General features: G+C 45.5%; 1 protein-coding gene across 15 annotated transcripts in view; it reads right to left on the bottom strand.

Annotated features, from left to right (window-relative positions):
- The window catches only part of LOC121858331 (CUGBP Elav-like family member 2), a 124,510-nt gene extending 105,931 nt beyond the window's left edge, over nt 1-18,579 (bottom strand). For all 15 annotated transcript variants that reach the window (XM_042354699.1, XM_042354714.1, XM_042354703.1 and 12 more), the window contains exon 1: nt 18,533-18,579. The gene's annotated coding sequence lies outside the window, so the exon portion shown is untranslated. The remainder of the gene's footprint in view (nt 1-18,532) is intronic.
- Nucleotides 18,580-18,942: the final 363 nt, after the last annotated feature.

Raw genomic sequence — 18,942 nt, 5'->3', positions numbered from 1 at the left:
ACAGCTTCCGCCATTGTCTATATTATGAGGAGAGGAACACCGGCACCCCACCCCACCCCCTACGTGTGTGTGTGTGTGTGTGGGGTGGGGTGGGGGGTGGGGGGGTGGGAATGGGGGGGATATGGTCTGACTCAGCTGTCATACAGAGGCTCGTCTACCCTTACTTGATGACGACTGCACGGGCAACACACACACACACAGTAAATACTACTTCTTGCACAGTCACTATGTTGAAATGCACTGTAGTTTGAGCTTTTCCCCATCTAGTATTATATATCTTATTTGTATCACTTATGTTACTTGTATATTATTTGTAATTCGTAACCCATTCCCCAAATTTGTAACTGTATATTTTCAACCTTCTGGCTGCCAAGCTCTTTCAATAAACCGTTAATTATTTTTATTATTATCACACACACACACACACACACACACACACACACACACACACACACACACACACACACACACACACACACACACACACACACACACACACACACACACACACACACACACACACACACACACACACACACACACACACACACACACACACACACACACACACACACACACACACACACACACACACACACACACACACACACACACACACACACACACACACACACACACACACACACACACACACACACACACACACACACACACACACACACACACACACACACACACACACACACACACACACACACACACACACACACACACACACACACACACACACACACACACACACACACACACACACACACACACACACACACACACACACACACACACACACACACACACACACACACACACACACACACACACTCTCTCTCTCTCTCTCTCTTCATGCACGCCACACACACAAAATATTATAGTACACACACTACATTCTTAATTAATCAGCCCCCCCCCCAAACTGCTTGTGTTGTTATATTAAAGGAGTATATCAGCAGCGTACAGAGCAGCAGGTCAACAGCTGACACACCTCCTTCACCCTAATTAATGGTGCATCACTGTACCCTAAAGCTGATTAACCACTGCTGCCACTCATGATCCTACACCTTACCCCACTACCCTCCCCTAACTCCCTACGCTGCCACCCTGCCCAGCCATCGCAGCCAAGTCTTACACCCACAACTCCGTGTTAACATGTCAAAACAGTAACCTGAGACTCTAGTTTAGGTGTAAGCAGGAGCGTCGGGACGGTGTGTGAAGCAGCCTGTCGCCACTCACTACTCCCCACTTGATGTAAAAAAAAAATACGCACCTTATCTTCGAAACATTTTATCATTTCTCAAAACAATCTATGACAGGTAACAGTCAAGACATAAATGGTTCAGATAAAAACAATAACTGTATATACGTAACAGAACTAATGTGTCCCCCCCCCCCTACTACCCTCACCCTCCTACCCAAAACATCCAACACTGATAAATATAGTTCAACACTCCTCAGAATAATTTAACACTTAATTAGTCATATTCATTACATTATTCAGTGTGTTGTAAGTACTCGTGTTACTGTGGAGTTTGACAAGTGATCTTTACTTAGGTAGTACAACATGAGGCCAATGAACCACTTTCACCAGCTGTTTAACGAAGGTGCGCCGTAGAATCCGGTTTAAAAAACTGTCCGACCTACACATTAAAATGCCAACACCCAACCTTCTGTTAAAGGCGGGAGGAGTGGTAGTGGACAAGGTGGCTCCTCCTCCTCCTCCCGCTGTTCAACACACAACTGGCATGGGACATTACGCCCGCATACACCTCCAGTTTCAACTATACACCCATACCCACAAACACCTCTACACCCACACGTGCCTCTACGCCTATAAATACAAACTTCTTCATAACCCCCCCAGCATGTCTCCAGGGTCACCAGTCATAAGGTCACCACAACACACCTTTATCAGTAACCCTCCCTCTCACCAGTCATCATGGCCCTTCAGTCATTACACAGGCAGGAACAGCAAGATAAGGCGGGGTACCAATGACAGTGAGTTGACGGGGACGACTGTCGAAAGGAGGATGTGGCCTTTGGACTGTGGGCTAGAGTATGTGGCGAGTGAACTGTAGACTGTGATAAAGAATTACTGGTGTTCAAAGACAGCGGTAAGAGAGTGGTGTGCTGGGATATATGAGAGAGAGAGAGAGAGAGAGAGAGAGAGAGAGAGAGAGAGGGAAGAAGGAAATGTTGTTGAAAGGTGACAAGGGGAACAATTAGGGGAAGGAGTAGGGAGGAGTGCCAATGCTCTTCGTAACTAGAATCCGTGTGTGTGGCTGTATGCGTTCTTCTGAAGCAATAAAACTCCGAGCTCACACAATCCCCGACCTCAATACAATGGAATCAAATCTATTATCAAATACGTGAGCTCATAGAAGGAGGAGGGAAGGGAGAGGAGTTACGAAGCACATCGCAAAGTCTCAAGAAAATCAGTGAACACGTCCAGCAGTTACGGAGGCCACATGGAGGAGAGGCCAAGGAACATGAGAGAGACGGGGCGGGGAAGGGGGGTTTCAGCGACCCTAACATCCCGTCAACTCGTTGTGTGGGGGGAATAACTTACCAGGAAGGACGAGTAGTGACGTACCTCACCAAGATGACGGGTCAGGGTGGTGGACCGGTGAGAGACAGGGGTTACTAAGGGGTTGGTGACCCTCACACTCGCGCTGCCAGACGAGACTATACATGCGTGACACAGAAGTGGGGTGGGGAGGGTGGTGGTGGATAGAGGGGAAAAACTACTTCCTGCTTCCACAAGAGGCCAGACACGCGTGACAGAGAGACTCGGGATATAACATAAAAGAATAATCTGTCACAATGAGTCATATAAAGAATGAGAGGGGTGGTGGGGGAGTATAGGAACAATGTTACTGCCACAGAAACATAGATGGCGTGGCATAAGATAAGCGATAAACAGACGTTGTTGATACTTAAGTTTTGTTCCGGTATAGGACACATAGTTATGTTACATATATTCAGACATGAGAGGGGGTGGACATTACTTTGTGTGTGAGAGAGAGAGAGAGAGAGAGAGAGAGAGAGAGAGAGACCTGGTGGACTAGAGAAGTGGCCGGGCATAGAGCGACATGGTTCGGTCATGAGGGGGGCGTGTCTGCCTCTGGAGACACAGGGGGTGCAGTGGCGTATTGATGGGTCAAGGCACAACGGGTAGCGGGGTGTAGCTGGTTCAGGAAGTTAAGGGTGCAGTTGGTTATCATAGGTGGTAGAGGGGTGTAACTGTGTTCAAAAGTTTAGAAATTATAGGCTACAGCTGGTTCATGGCACAGGTGGTGGTGGTAAGAAATAGGCGCCAAGTCTCAGGGTTGTGTCAGGTCTGGAAACCATCACCTGCTTCCGGATTGCCACAAAGCAACCAACTGAGAGTTTCCTTGCCTAACCTAAACCAAAAAAACCTTACCACAGTCAGTGTTACCAGAGCTGTTCTATATATAGTAAGTGCAATATTATTCAGTAAAATATTTTTTTTGGACTCGGCAAGCAAAACAAACTAGTAAATACATAGAAAATTATATCAATCAAGACAGAAATATGAAATTATGTTCGTGTGCTCACATAACACAGCCTGCCCTCTTCTGCTCACTTATGTGTTTAATACTATTCAAGTAAGATTTTAAACAGGTTGCGAGAATATTTTTGAAGTCTTATATTTACTACATCAAGAGGACCAACGACATGAAGTTCGCTTGTTTGAAGTTTGGTACAACAGTGTTACCGGCGGCTGACACTACACACCCACACCTGCTGCCACTCACTGCAGAGTCTAATCGCGGATGCAGCTGACGACACTAATTGTTACCCCCACCCAGATGAAGGACAGAACATCACATCTCCACTTAACAATGAACAGTAATGACCGAGCTCCTTGTCGTAATATCACACTACGACCATGTATTGATTACACAGGTTTAACGATGTCATTCTTACTGTCAAGGTTCAGTCTCAAACGTGTTTCATCATATCATCCTGTAAATATACTGTATGTTAGTTATATCATGGTGCCAGGCATTTAACAAACAATAAGAAGTTTCACCTGCTTACTGTCAAAATCCGTCTACACCATTTTGACTCCTGTAATTGTTGGTGCTGTACGGGACTGTGATGAAAACTTATACGTACAGTATAAGTCTTCATTACACAAGTCCAGTTCTTGGTAATAACTTTTATAATTATTATTTCTGTTACATAAGCGCTGTAGGCAGGGCCAGGGGGTAGTCTCAGATCAGTCGTAACAGCAAAGTGGTGAACGCCCGACACTTCTCACATACAATGAACCTAAGAAAAGGCGACCGCATCCCCTCCCCCTCCATCCCAGCCTCCTGCTGAAGCAAGACGTTGACTGAGTAGATAACTGACGCTACCAGGGCAAGGTAATGTATTCGCGATGACCACGGGCACCTCCTTACAGGGAGCAAATGTCATATGGACTAAGCCGGGGTCACGCTTCACTTTGAGGTGTCGCCTGGCAGTCTTGACGCATCATCATGTTCCAGTGAAACACGAATGGTGTAACACCTGAGTGCACACCACTAAGAGCATCACAACACCCAGGCCAGGTGTGTTACCCAAAGTGCAACTAATTTTCCAGTGAAAGGATCAGTTCTAAGGTGGCTTCTCTTTGGCAGTGACTCACGCCCCGCTGCCCTCGTCTGCCTTTAACTAAGGGTAGCCCCTGTTATCCTATTACCCTAACCCCTGAGGGAAAAACACTCTAAGGGAAGCCCTGCCTGCACGCCTGCTACTTCCTCACACTGATTAACCTCACTAAAGGTCGGGTTGTTTTGAGGTTTAAAATGCTCTGGTGGCCTGCCTGCCTGACACCACCTCTCCTCCTACCTGTCATCCTGAACCGAACTCGACTCTCCCTTTGTTTTCACTACATTCCACTTCTCTCGTTCCTCTCACAATACCCTTATCTCCCTTTTCTACCTGCCTCCTCACTACTGTACGCCCAAGCTCCCACACTACACCTCCCCAACACCACCTGAAGTTCACAGCTGGTGATGACTAGGTGGTGTCCTGCCTACAGCGCTGGTCAACACTGGCACCTCAAGCGTCGCTTTGTCTTGCTCCCAGGATAATGATTAAGGATTAGATAAACCTTTGCCATGGCATTAAACTTCCATGGAGTTCCGGTTGACACAAAAACACAACAATTTTCATGCATATAGTCTGCGCCCTTCGTCACAACCATCCCAACTTGACCTGAAGTTTCCTTGGGCCTCCACACTGAATGGTCACAGCTGTCAGGGCATATGAGCGCCTGTCCCCAGAGAGCCAGGGGTCGAAGCATGACAGTGTCTGCCACAGAAAATGTTAAGACAGACGGAGCGGGGAAAAGCAGCCAAGGACAGCCTGTACACTGATATCTATCCCTTTCACAGACTCAAGAATCAACCATCTATAAATAACTCGACAATTATACTGTTAAAACGCACAAGAATAACAACAAAGAAATAAGGCCTGCATCGTTCAGGACTTTTCAAATAAATTTATCTATAAAGTTATCATGGTTCGCCAAAGTTGCTATGTGTCGTTGTAATTCAAGCGGTTTTTACCGGTGGGGAAATAAGCTCCTTTATGTACTGGTGTTAATATAATATAAGCACATCTTCTCTTTTGACAGTTTTAATGATCTCTCTCTCTCCCTCTCTCTGACGATGCCACAGCCAGTATAACCAGAGGCACCTTTTAAAACAGTAACATAACACCGGCATTTACCGTCTCGCAGAAGCAGCAGGTGATCCTAATTGGCTTCTACAGTTTAAAGTGGAACATATGACAGACTTAAAGCTTGGCCACAACGATGCGTGCTGACATAAGAGCGCTTGAGTACGCCCAGCAATTTACCTGCCGTCAATACCTGGGGCTCCTCGTACTCCCAGCAGCTAGGTGGATGACTTAAACACCTGCCTCAGTTTAACGCACATGAATGATAGCGTGGACGTGGCCAGCTACACCGCCCGGGCTCCGTCTAGCATGAACCTTACCTGGCGTTGTCCTCCAGCCGACCGTGTGTCCGTGTACCCTTCCATTATCCACGAGTGTCCCGTGTCCACCTGAGGGAGCCCAACCACCACCCCTTACTCAGTCCTTACCTTGCCCACCCACCACCCCTCACTCGCCCTAACGTTGCCCACCCACCACCCCTCACTCACCCTAACCCTGCCCACCCATCACCCCCACTCACCTAACCCTGCCCACCCCACCACCCTTCACTCACCCTAACCTGCCCACCACACCTTCACTCACCCTAACCTGCCCACCCTCACTCACCCTAACCTGCCCACCCATCACCCCCCACACTCAACCTAACCCTGCCCACCCACCACCCCTCACTCACCCTAACTTGGTGCTCTTGAACACATACATAACCTACAGACTGGAAACATCATCACATAGACAATCTACACTGATGGCTCTCTCAACACTGAATGTGGGAGAGCTGGAAGTGCTGCAGAACCATTATGACACCTTAATGGTAAGGGAGTCAGAACTGATAACTGGAAAGCTACTCTACAAACTAAACTATTTACCATATTCACTACCTAAGACACACTCAATATCACTGACTCCCTATCCTCAGTACATGCTCTCACCATCCTGAAGAAGGAGCTCACACTAGTAGACACAAACCTACCGTCGTTCTCTATAATCCATACCTTACCCCCACTCAGTTCCTCTCACTCTCTCTCTCCTCCACCCAGTCCCTCTCCTCTCCTAATTCCCTCTCCTCCACCCACATCCTCGCCGAATACCCACTCACTCTACCTTCTTCCTAAGTCGAGCTGAGGCCCCAAGGGAACAGGCTGGTTCAGTAATGAACTGACGGAGCAATTTCATTAAGTTATTATATTATCAAGTTCCAATGTCCTCTGACCTCTCTTTCCCATCTCCCGCCACACACACACACACACACACGAAATGTACCTAAATATATGAAGATACACACAATGAAAGTGGAACCCCGAGGCCTGATGGTCCATTTGGGGTAGTGTGGATAAAGGATACTATGGACTTGGCCTTTTTTTTCAGCACAAAAGGAGGTACTGTACTCGACCGCCTTCATTTCACCAACTGTACGGTTAAGTGGCCACTAACCGTTGGATGGACTTAGGGAGAGAACAGATATCAATAGAACAATGAAGAGCGCTGTATCCACTTAACTGCTGCACCCAATATACGCACTACCATTCCCGAATTCAACATACATACATACATACATTCTATACGAATCAGAGTGCATTTGCTGTTAGGAACCTATTAGGAATGAGGAAGATTTCAACAAAAAACGGTCAGCCAAGATTGAAACGAAGAGGAAATGCAGTGAAAAGTGAGGAAGAGAGTGCAGTGAAGGGGCGGTAGAGGAAGACGAAGGTAAACTGTGGTAGTTATGGATATGAAGAGAACTGCGAGTAATACAAGAGGAAGTGGAGGATCGTAAAGAGGAGGAGGTAAAGCATGGACGAGCCCGAAAGTGGAAGCATAATTTGAGGGGATGAATTCTCTGGCAGCTTACAGGAAACACACACACACACACACACACACACACACACACACACACACACACACACACACACACACACACACACACACACACACACACACACACACACACACACACACACACACACACACACACACACACACACACACACACACACACACACACACACACACACACACACACACACACACACACACACACACAGAGCCCCTAAACAACCTTTTAACAATGTGGGTCTCCATGGTGCCTGGTCAATGCACCTCCCACACACTTGGAAAAGTTTCCCTGGGAAACCCTGGTGGAGCAAAGCCGATTATGCCGACAAACTACTTCATCCAGACCAATTAAAATAGATTGTTACCAAATTGGCAAAGCGACCCAATTTCTGAGACTCCCCCCACCTTCCCCATACCCCTACCCCCACTGTCCTCACTATGACACCGACCTCCTGATCGGCCGGCCAATCGCTATTCAGATGAAGGGATCTGAGCAGGACCGGGTGACTGGCCACTCAATGTGATAACTACCAATCTGAGTGACAACAACTGGCTGACCATTGTACGTATTAAGGGATTACGTAATCCAGGAGAGTAGGTAATGTTTAAGTGTATGGTCTGTTGGGATGTGGTGTGTCAAGGTACCCCTACCCCCACTGTCCTCACTATGACACCGACCTCCTGATCGGCCGGCCAATCGCTATTCAGATGAAGGGATCTGAGCAGGACCGGGTGACTGGCCACTCAATGTGATAACTACCAATCTGAGTGACAACAACTGGCTGACCATTGTACGTATTAAGGGATTACGTAATCCAGGAGAGTAGGTAATGTTTAAGTGTATGGTCTGTTGGGATGTGGTGTGTCAAGGGTGTGGTCTGTCGGGATGTGGTGTGTCAAGGGTGTGGTCTGTTGGGATGTGGTGTGTCAAGGGTATGGTATGTTGGGATGTGGTGTGTCAAGGGTGTGGTCTGTCGGGATGTGGTGTGTCAAGGGTGTGGTCTGTCGGGATGTGGTGTGTCAAGGGTGTGGTCTGTAGGGATGGTGTGTCAAGGGTGGGTCTGTAGGGATGTGGTGTGCTGGCGGTGTGGGTCTATCGGGATGTGGTGTGTCAAGGTGTGTTCTGTCGGGATGTGTGTGTGCTGCGGTGGCCTGTTGTTGGGATGTGGTGTGTCAAGGGTGTGGTCTGTAGGGATGTGGTGTGTCAGGGGTGTGGTCTGTCGGGATGTGGTGTGTCAAGGGTGTGTTCTGTCGGGATGTGGTGTGTCAAGGGTGTGGTCTGTCGGGATGTCACGTGTCATGGGTGTGGTCTGTCGGGATGTGTTTACCATTAAGAATGAAGATGATATACAATGTTGTTATTAAACACGATGATGATGATGATGATGATGATGATAATAATAATAATAATAATAATAATAATAATAATAATAATAATAATAATAATAATAATAATAATAATAATAATATAATCACAAAAATTACCAATAGAAACAGGTCGAAGGAAATAGACAAAATATTTACGAAAATAAAGATAGAATAGACAAGAATCTATTAAAAATAATAAAAACATAAATACTGACAAGGGAAAAACTATAAAGAAACGGATGAAACAGAGGAAACACTAGCAAGGAAAACAGAAGACAGGAACTAGTGAAAGAGGACAATCAGGTGGAGGCCGCTGGCAGACGGAGGTCCTCCCAGCAACACCAACAATGTTTACAATGCCGAGACCTTCCTAAGTTGACAGGGGAGCGTTGAGCCCGCCCGTTATTTTGACGGTACCGTCTGTCTCTGTTCCTATGACGTACACCCTCTCCTACACCTCGTGATAACTCTATAATAGCACCACTAAACAGGTCTGAGGCCCAGACCTGACTTGGTCGATAACCAAAGTTGCACCAGTCAATACCAACTTTTAAACTCGTAAAAATTCGTAAAGGTTTTAAAGAGGTACAGTATACACATCTTCGGGGGTGCGCATAGTTTAAACAGTTGTAAATTAATAATGTTTCGAACCCACGTACTCTAAATCCACATACAACACATACTAAATGTTTAAAATTGATAAATGTTTCGCCCGTTAATGTTTTTCAACCTGTAGGTCCTTCTGCAGACGTCGCCACAATGGTGTCGAGCTGGAGTGTTGTGGAAACTTTACTCTGGCTCTAACCTAAGTGACTCAAGTGCTCCCCTGAGTGGGAGAGTGCCAAGTACACACGGCACTGTTAGCCAACTTGTTATAGGTTGTGTGTAATCAGGGTCAGTGTGTGTGTGTGTGTGTGTGTGTGTGTGTAATTATTATGCAGGACTCTTTTCTTCATTTACAATACGCCACCCCAAAAACAAGGGATGACACGTCAAGTCTAACACGATAGTATGTTTTAAAAGTTGAGATATCTTTTCCCCGAAAATATAATATATATAAATGGCGTCCTTTCTCCCTCACGCCCGCAGAACCAAAGTACAGTTTAGAGAGAAACCTGCCCAGGCACATTATTAACTGTAGTTGTGTGTTGGTGAACTTGCGGGGTCTCCTCCGTCAGGTTCCGTGCCCATAACCTTGTGAACCAGCTGCTGGGAGGCCACGGTGAGGGGTTACCTTGTAGTAAAAGCTAGGGTTTAACACCTCTCTCCACTGCACCTCCAGGGCAGACCAGCGACCGCGGTCCATACAGATACACCAGATAAAAACCACAAGATCAACACCTACAGCACACTTAGGTACATCATCGTCCACTGTTAAAAGACTTCATATCATCTTCATTATTAAGCAACTCACTTAACAATTTGCATCCATCTGCTTGTGAGTAGCCGCTGTCAGTTCCGGGACCGTCAAAAATAGCGAGTAAGTATGGGGAGGGGTAGTGTGGTGTGGTGGTGAAGGGTGGTAGTGTGGTGGCGATGGGTGGTGTGGAGAAGAGTGGTAATGTGGTGGGGAAGGGTGGTAATGTGGTGGGGAAGGGTGGTAATGTGGTGGGGAGGGGTGGTAGTAATATAGGGGGCGGAGGAGGTGAGGGGGTATACTGTACCTGGGTGGCGTAGTCTGGCGGCAGAGGAGACGCAAGCCTCCTGGCTAATGCCTCTGACACATGCCTGAGTAAACACTGTCAACTTCCTGCTCCTCACAAACCCTGTCTATTTTCTCACTATGACCTACGATGGCTGCTGTGAGTCCGCCGTTCGGGACCTCTTTTTCTCGTCTGTCCTCAAGCAGCGTCGGTGGTCCAACCTACAGATGTTAAGCTGAATACCCCCACAATCCCCGCAAGAGTGAGAAAGGGGAGGAGATTTAACATAACGCTCTCTTTCAATGTAACCTTAGTGTGTGTGTGTGTGTGTGTGTGTGTGTGTGTGTGTGTGTGTGTGTGTGTGTGTGTGTCCCTTTTTCGTCTACAGGCACATCAAAAACAAATCCCAGAGCGTGTACACTTATAAACACTCTGTGACTTTTACCGATTTGATTCCTGGAACCACTTTAATATGATCGATTGGCTGCCACATTGTAACCTTGACCTGAGGGGTTGATAGGGGATGTATTCCGTAAAAAAATTCTTTATCACCTAAACATTTTCAGCTCAATACATCCCTATATGACTAATTAAAATCAGCTATCGTGTGACGTTCATTCACGTGTCAATAAAAAAAAAATTTCTCCACCATTGAAACATCAAATACTCGAGTATACCCAGAAGTTTAGCTCACCTTATATAATTTAAGTGTGTTCCCAGCCGTCTTTTAGTAATTAAAATGAACCTTGTTGTGTGAGTGAAAAATCATGAATGTAAAGAGTTGATGAATGACTACCAGAGGCCCGGTGAGGATAACTCGTCGAATGGTAATGAAATCCTTTATTACCCACCAAATTACTCACGTCCTTATTTAATGGTGTCCTACTCAATGGTGTCCTATTTAATGGTGTCCTACTCAATGGCGTCCTATTTAATGGCATCCTACTAAATGGCGTCCTACTCAATGGCGTCCTACTCAATGGCGTCCTATTTAATGGCGTCCTACTCAATGGTGTCCTACTCAATGGTATCCTACTTAATGGCGTCCTACTCAATGGTGTCCTATTTAATGTTGGCTTATTTAATGGTGTCTTATTTACTGAAGTCCTTTTTTAGGGGAATCCTCTTTCTTTCTTTGTGTGTGTGTGAGTGTGTGTGTGTGTGTGTGTGTGTGTGTGTGTGTGTGTGTGGACTGAATTGGCCACGCGTGCACCAACAACTCCTGACATATGTAGATATAATAGAAGACACCTGACACACTCCACGCGTTTCTCACACCACAACAGCCTCGTTCACCACAGCTAACTACCCACAACTACCATAGTTAACTACCCACAACTATCACAGGAAGGCGTGACGAGGGAGAAGTATGACGAGGCATATGGGGAGGAGCCGTATGAGATGAAAGTCTTGTCCTATATTTCATCCATCTCCCTCCCTACACCCTTCACCCCCTCTCCCTACACCCTTCATCCATCTCCCTCCCCTACACCCTTCATCCCATCTCCCCTCTCCCTACACCCTTCTCTCATCCCATCTCCCTCCCCTACACCCTCATCCATCTCCCTCCCCTACACCCCTTCATCCATCTCCTCTCCCCTACACCCTTCATCCATCTCCCCTCCCCTACACCCTTCATCCATCTCCCTCCCCTCACCCTTCATCATCCCCTCCCCCTACACCCTTCATCCATCTCCCTCTCCCCTACACCCATCTCCCTCCCCTACACCCTTCATCCATCTCCCCACATTCCTCATATATTTTCCCTTTCCCTCCCATCACCCGCTCCTTTCCCTTCATTTCTATCACCCGTTCATCTCCCTTTTGTAAAACGCCACCTGGGAAAACCAATCTCTCTCTCTCTCTCTCTCTCTCTCTCTCTCTCTCTCTCTCTCTCTCTCTCTCTCTCTCTCCACCAAGGAACTTCTCGACACACAGGAGATCTAATTGTAATATCCAGTCGCCGCCGTGATCCAGAATTTCATATTGAACGTGTAAAAAATAAATCCTGTAATTTGTATGCTAGTATATTCATTGTCTCTCTCTCTCTCTCTCTCTCTCTCTCCGTCCGATTTTTATTGTAGTTGTCACCCATACAGTACGTATTATCACTACACCTATGCACAGATTTCCAGATTACGCTCACCACATCAACCCAGATTTATTCGTTTCTACACAAACGGAAAAAAAAAATTATTATACATATTAACAAGTTTATGTCCCAAACGAAAACAGATTTACAAGTACCCCCTCCCCCCCACATACACGTCCAAATAACAAGGACATCTCCGCCCCCCCCCACTCTATTTTTTTTTTAATAAATAGGGTGGGAGAAGATCAAACACATATCAATGATGAATCTATTCACCCTTGCGTCCCCCTTACCAAAGACTAAAGTTATTTGCCACCAGGTTGTTTTGAACTGTTGGGAATGTAATGTCATACTAGGAAAACATACTGTGGCAGGGAGGTCCACAGAGAGCTGGTCGGGGAGTATGTATTAGGAGACTATTAGAGGTTATATAGGGGGAAACTCTTTACCACAGGGAATTATTGACTACTAACCCGTGTTAAAGTATGGATAGAGAAGACCCGCAGAAGAGTGTCCTGATTCAACGATGGAAACTGTCTGATAAAAAGTCATTACTGTTGATGGTTTTTAATAGATTATATATTAAACTGAGACCCCTCCCTGCAGCCCGGCCCTCCTTACACTATGGCGACCTGGAGACTGTGAGGCCCTCCCCTCCGTCCACCTAACGTCAATATAAACGACCTAAAATAACCAGTCTACCACCACCCCCCTCTTCCTTTCTTCGTTCCGCCCATCTCTCCCCCTTCCTTCCTTTTCCGTTCCCTCCCTCCCCTTCCTTTCGCTCCCTCTCCTCCCTCCTTCCTCCCTCCCCTCCTTCCTTCACTCTCTCCTTCTTCATTATGTGGTTGAGATCTCTTCGAATCTCTCGTTATATATTGCTTCAGTTTTACCTTATCATTATCAGTGTTGGGGAGGGCGCACGTTTCCACTTATTTCTATCTTGCTCTTTATATCCTTCTCCATCCCCCACCCTCTCCCACCTCTCCCTCTCCCTCACTCTGCCCACCGCCCGCCCGCCCGCCCGCCCGCCCGCCCGCCCACCCACCCGCCCGCCCGCTGACAACTGCACTCCACCTTTATAATAAACTACCTAACAAAACTTCCAACAGGATTACGCGACAATACGGAGAGGATTTTACAAGGCTAAAAATTAATCTTTCCATTAAAAAGGTCTAATTGCCAGCGACCGTCGGAGCTAAAAGGAAAAAAAAGTGGCATAATACCTGGAGTAGTAAAAACGATGTGGGGAAGAAGAGGGAGGGGGGGGAGGAGGAGACGGGAGGAGGAGGGAGGAAGGAACGGGAGGAGGGAGAAAGAGGTAAGGAGGGAGGAGGATGGAGGAAGAGGTAAGGGGGGACGGGATGAAGTAGAGGTAAAGAGGGACGGAAGGAATAGGTAAGGGGGGTGGGAGGAAAGAAAGATAAGGGGAGGAAAGGAAGAAAATGAAAGGGGGGGAAGAAAAGAAGATGATGGAGGGTGAAAAAGAAGATGGAAGGGGGACGTGAAGAATAAATGGAAGGAGGGAGGAAAGGAAGAAGATGGAGGGGGATGAGAGGAGGAAGAGGGACTTGAATACAGGTACGAATTGGAAGAAGGGAGTAAGGAAAGGAAAAAGGAAAAGAGGTGAAGTACAAGAGTAAAAACGGACGGTAATGGTGATGGAAACCGTAAGGACAAAAAAGAGTAAAAATAACAAGATAAAATAATCATAATAAAAGACTACAACAGCCAACACAACACAGTTACACTACACTATAACTCACGTCAAGATTTCTAAATTAATTTGCCCTTCTCGTCAATATTTAGTGAGTACACCCAGCAATTTAATTATTTAAAAGATACGCCAAGAAAAATGAAAGCGCGTGAGGAGAGTGAAGCAAGAATAATGACCAGGTTTAAGGCGTGAAGCTGCCACATGCATCAACCCCCGCCATCAAACATCCCAGCTACTGAGATTAAATCCACACAGAGCTAAACTAACCCTCATACCGCAATTGCTAATTAAGGGATTAAATCAATTACTGATCCATGAGGTGATCAGGGCACAAATCATCCCCCGACAAAGCAAGCAACTGAGTTAAAACCACCGGAAGGAGCATAATAAATAAACATTTTCGTTGACGAAGCCAAGGCAGACTTGACGCTTCCGCCGCCATCTATCGGCAAAGACACTAACTGTTCCCAGACGTAAACAAACCTTCACAGCACCCGTGTGAGGGTGGGTGTGGCAGGTTGCGTCTTCTCCACATTCATCCCCCCTCACCTACTGTATAAAGGACACTTTATTGTTGCAACTTGAGCTCTCTATAAATATACGTATAACTACATGTCTTTCAGTGGTCTCTCTCTCTCTTTTCTATCTTATATCTACAATTTTATATCCTCTCAAATGTAGCAAGAATAATTCGACGGCTTTCAATCCGAAGTCGATATATATACTGTATATATATATATATATATATATATATATATATATATATATATATATATATATATATATATATATATATATTATACAATATTTTCGAAAACGAACAGATGTTTACAACATCGTGGCAGGTGTTGTGAGGGGCAATGGTCTAGCACAGCTGTTGTTGAGGAGCAGGAGGGAGGGAGGAAAGAGGGGGAAGTCTGATTACAAGTGTTGCTGAGGGTGGATGGGGGGTGGACGTGGCGAGAGGGAGGGGCGAATTAGGAAGGGAAGAGGAGGAGGAGGAATGGGTCGAGGAAGGTGATAAGATTAGGTTAGTGTAGGGGAGGCGAGACACTCAAGTTGGGATAGACGGCTAGGAAAAGTGGGGAAGCAGGAAGGGGAGTAGAAAGGGAGGGGAAGGGGAAGGGGAAACGGGAAGTGGGAGAGTGTGGGTCACTCGCTGGTTTGGGGCTTAGTGGAGAGATCACAGGAAGGTAGACACACATACAGCTGTGTACTCCCCCTCCCCCTCCCCCACCACGCGTGTTACCTCTTCCTCCCCATCACCACAGTACAGTCTGGTATCGGTAACAGTACAATCCAAGAGGCACTTGAACCACAGCTTATCTGGAGGATGCCCAGTGCTCCCCCTCCCCCCCAGGACGACTCTTGAGCCACCTGTGTGCGGCCCCTCAGCCACTCCACGAGGGTCATCACTCACACAGCGGCACATTCCAATGTCTAGGTTAAGTTTTCCAAGCAATGATTCACATCAAGCATATCTGTTCAAGCGAAAACTTGTTTTTTTCCTTCTAATTTATGAAAAGTTCCTCATTAAAATTCGTACCACATTATCGAATTAACTTTATATATATATATATATATATATATATATATATATATATATATATATATATATATATATATATATATATATATATATATATATATATATATATATATATATATATATGGAAGAATCAGAACCTAACACTACCTACCTACAGTTAACCTAACGTATCCTAACTAAGGCGTAACCTAACACACCTGGCCTAACTCTTATCCCAAATCTCTCCTGACTAAAACTTAAGGTAACACCAACCCTAACTTACCTGGCCAACACAGTGTTTAACTCACCCCTCCCCCCACCGAAGGAAGGAAGGAAGGAAGGAAGGAAGGAAGGAAGGAAGGAAGGAAGTAGTAATAATAATAATAATCCATGCATGTGTCGGCCGGTAACACGTCAAGGAGCTGGGCAGACCTGTTATAAGTCCACTCTAGGAATAATGAAGATGAAACTAGACCTTCAATGAAACAAAATGAAATCCAGGCGAAACAGTCCTTGACCTTCGCTTCTCAGGTTGTAAACTCCTCCCGCGTCGTGAGATTTTCCCAGCGCCCCCCTTTTTTTTTTAAGTTTCCTTCAATAACGATGATTCCAACACCAACTATTACCATAAAACTAAGCGCCATCACGGGCGATAAACACAGCCTGATGTTTCCTTATATCCTATACCGATAAAATCATGGTAAATCCCCCACTCCCTGTGCTAGCGGTGGTGGTGTTTTACGAGGCGGGTAAAAAACAGGATGAAGGTACAGCTCCCCTGGGTCACGACGCCGCACCGTCTACTGGTATAGCGAGTTTTTTTTATGAGACGGCAACGCTTCCTCCTCCTCCTCTTTTTCTCCGTTTACTGTTATACGGAGAGGTCAGTCACACCACACGTCAGACTAGGTCATCAGTGTCACGTCGAATACCCACACCTAGTCCCTGAACCCCTGATTACTGACCAGTATTTTTAAGTAATGTAATTTCTTTTTTTTCACAATTTATTTTACTTATTAATATTCAAACGAACATTTATCTTTAAAAAAAAAGTAAACTGGGTTTAATGGATAATCTACTTTTTTTAACTCCTCCGGAAGTTAAAAGACATTTACAAAAAACTTTACATGTGAATAAAAATATTAACAACTAAAATATCAATAAGAATGTTTCATTAATCATAAACACAACTCCGTTAGCTAGAGGTTCAGGGGCTACGTCGTTTATCTTACATCACACCAGTCATCATTACCTCCCCCAACACTACACGGCACCTACATATAACTACCGTTAATACTGCTTCCTGGAATGTGTCCTCTCGTGTTACAAGTGCTTCAGGACGCACGCGCGCGCGCACACACGCACACGCACACACAAAGTATACGACTGTTGATCATTCGACATATACAAGCGATTATAAAATCAACTGTGAGTCATCCAATGATGTAAAAAAAATCAACACGAACGTACAGAAATAAACCAGACACGTAAACCATTTTTGTTACCGACGTGATAAAAAGTTCCCCCCCCCCCAGTCAAAATGCATAATGTATGTCCACTAACAAGCAGTAATCCATATAAAACTACTTCCCGGCATTAATAAGTACACTTAGAAAACACTACAGTCTGCTACTATAGGCAGGAGAGGACCTAGGTACCTGTACGGCCTGGCTACCTGTACGGCCTGGCTACCAGTACGGCCTGGCTACCTGTACGACCTGGCTACCTGTACGGCTACTAACACCTATGCTCACTACTACACCACCACCTCCCACTTCTGGCGCTCACCTGTCTTCCTTCATTCTCACCTGTCTTCCTTCATTCTCACCTGTATCTTCCTCCCTTCTCACCTGCATCTTTCTCCCTCCTCATCTGTCCTCCACCTTCCTCACCTGTCATCCTCCCTCTTCCTCTCTTCTCATCTGTGTCTTCCTCCCTTCTCACCTATGTCTTTCTCACCTATCATCCTCACTCCTCACATTGGGTATTTAGCGGATATAATCTTATGTTAACACGACTCACGCGTCACCTCTAACTTATCGTTCAATTAATCTTAGGATCTAAACTTAGTCCTTCCCAACACAACTCTTGTCTATGGGTGTTACGTTAATTCACCTGTTACACAATTATGGGCGTTATTTCACCTGTTACACACCAATTATGGATGTTACTTCATCTGTTACACACTAATTATGGGTGTTACCTCACTTGTTACACACTAATTATGGATGTTACTTCATCTGTTACACTAATTATGGACGTTACTTCACCTGTTACACAATTATGGGTGTTGGCTCTCTCGCCACAAATCACTTACCTGTGTATTATTGTTACTATCATACTGCTACACCTGAGCCTTAATACACCTGTCATACAACTAACTAACATTACCTCACCTGTCATATAACTAACTGTAACATTACCTCACCTGTCATGTAACTAACTAATATTACCTCACCTGTCATATAACTAACTGTAACATTACCTCACCTGTCATACAACTAACTAATATTACCTCACCTGTCATATAACTAACTGTAACATTACCTCACCTGTCATACAACTAACTAACATTACCTCACCTGTCATATAACTAATTGTAACATTACCTTAGCTGTAAAACAACTGTATTATACCCTCACCTGCCATTCTGGTCCAGCTCTATAAGGTCGGGCGAACCTCCATCGACGTACCTGTCAAGAAACGAACTAATTAGTACACCACCTTCATGAAATACAGGTTTACTCTTTTAACTATAATCAAATTAATGTTATCGACTCTAACCAACAACTGTGTAGGTACAGGTACAGTATAACCTCAGTATGTAAACATTGTCCATGGCCGATGTACAGAACCGTCACATAATTTTTTACACATTTAAGTAAATGGCGTATATTTGTTTACCTCATTAAACTGTAAACAACCATCAAGTTCCTCCACCACCACCCAAGACTACGTGACCAAGATATCTCTCTCTCTCTCTCTCTCTCTCTCTCTCTCTCTCTCTCTCTCTCTCTCCCAAAGCAACACAAATCACACTGCTCTACTGCCA

Source organism: Homarus americanus, unplaced genomic scaffold, assembly GCF_018991925.1.
Source record: "Homarus americanus isolate GMGI-L3 unplaced genomic scaffold, GMGI_Hamer_2.0 scaffold57980, whole genome shotgun sequence".
Classification (NCBI taxonomy): Eukaryota; Metazoa; Arthropoda; class Malacostraca; order Decapoda; family Nephropidae; genus Homarus; species Homarus americanus.
Note: the sequence above shows the minus strand (reverse complement) of the source record. Positions and strands in the feature narration are given on the sequence as shown.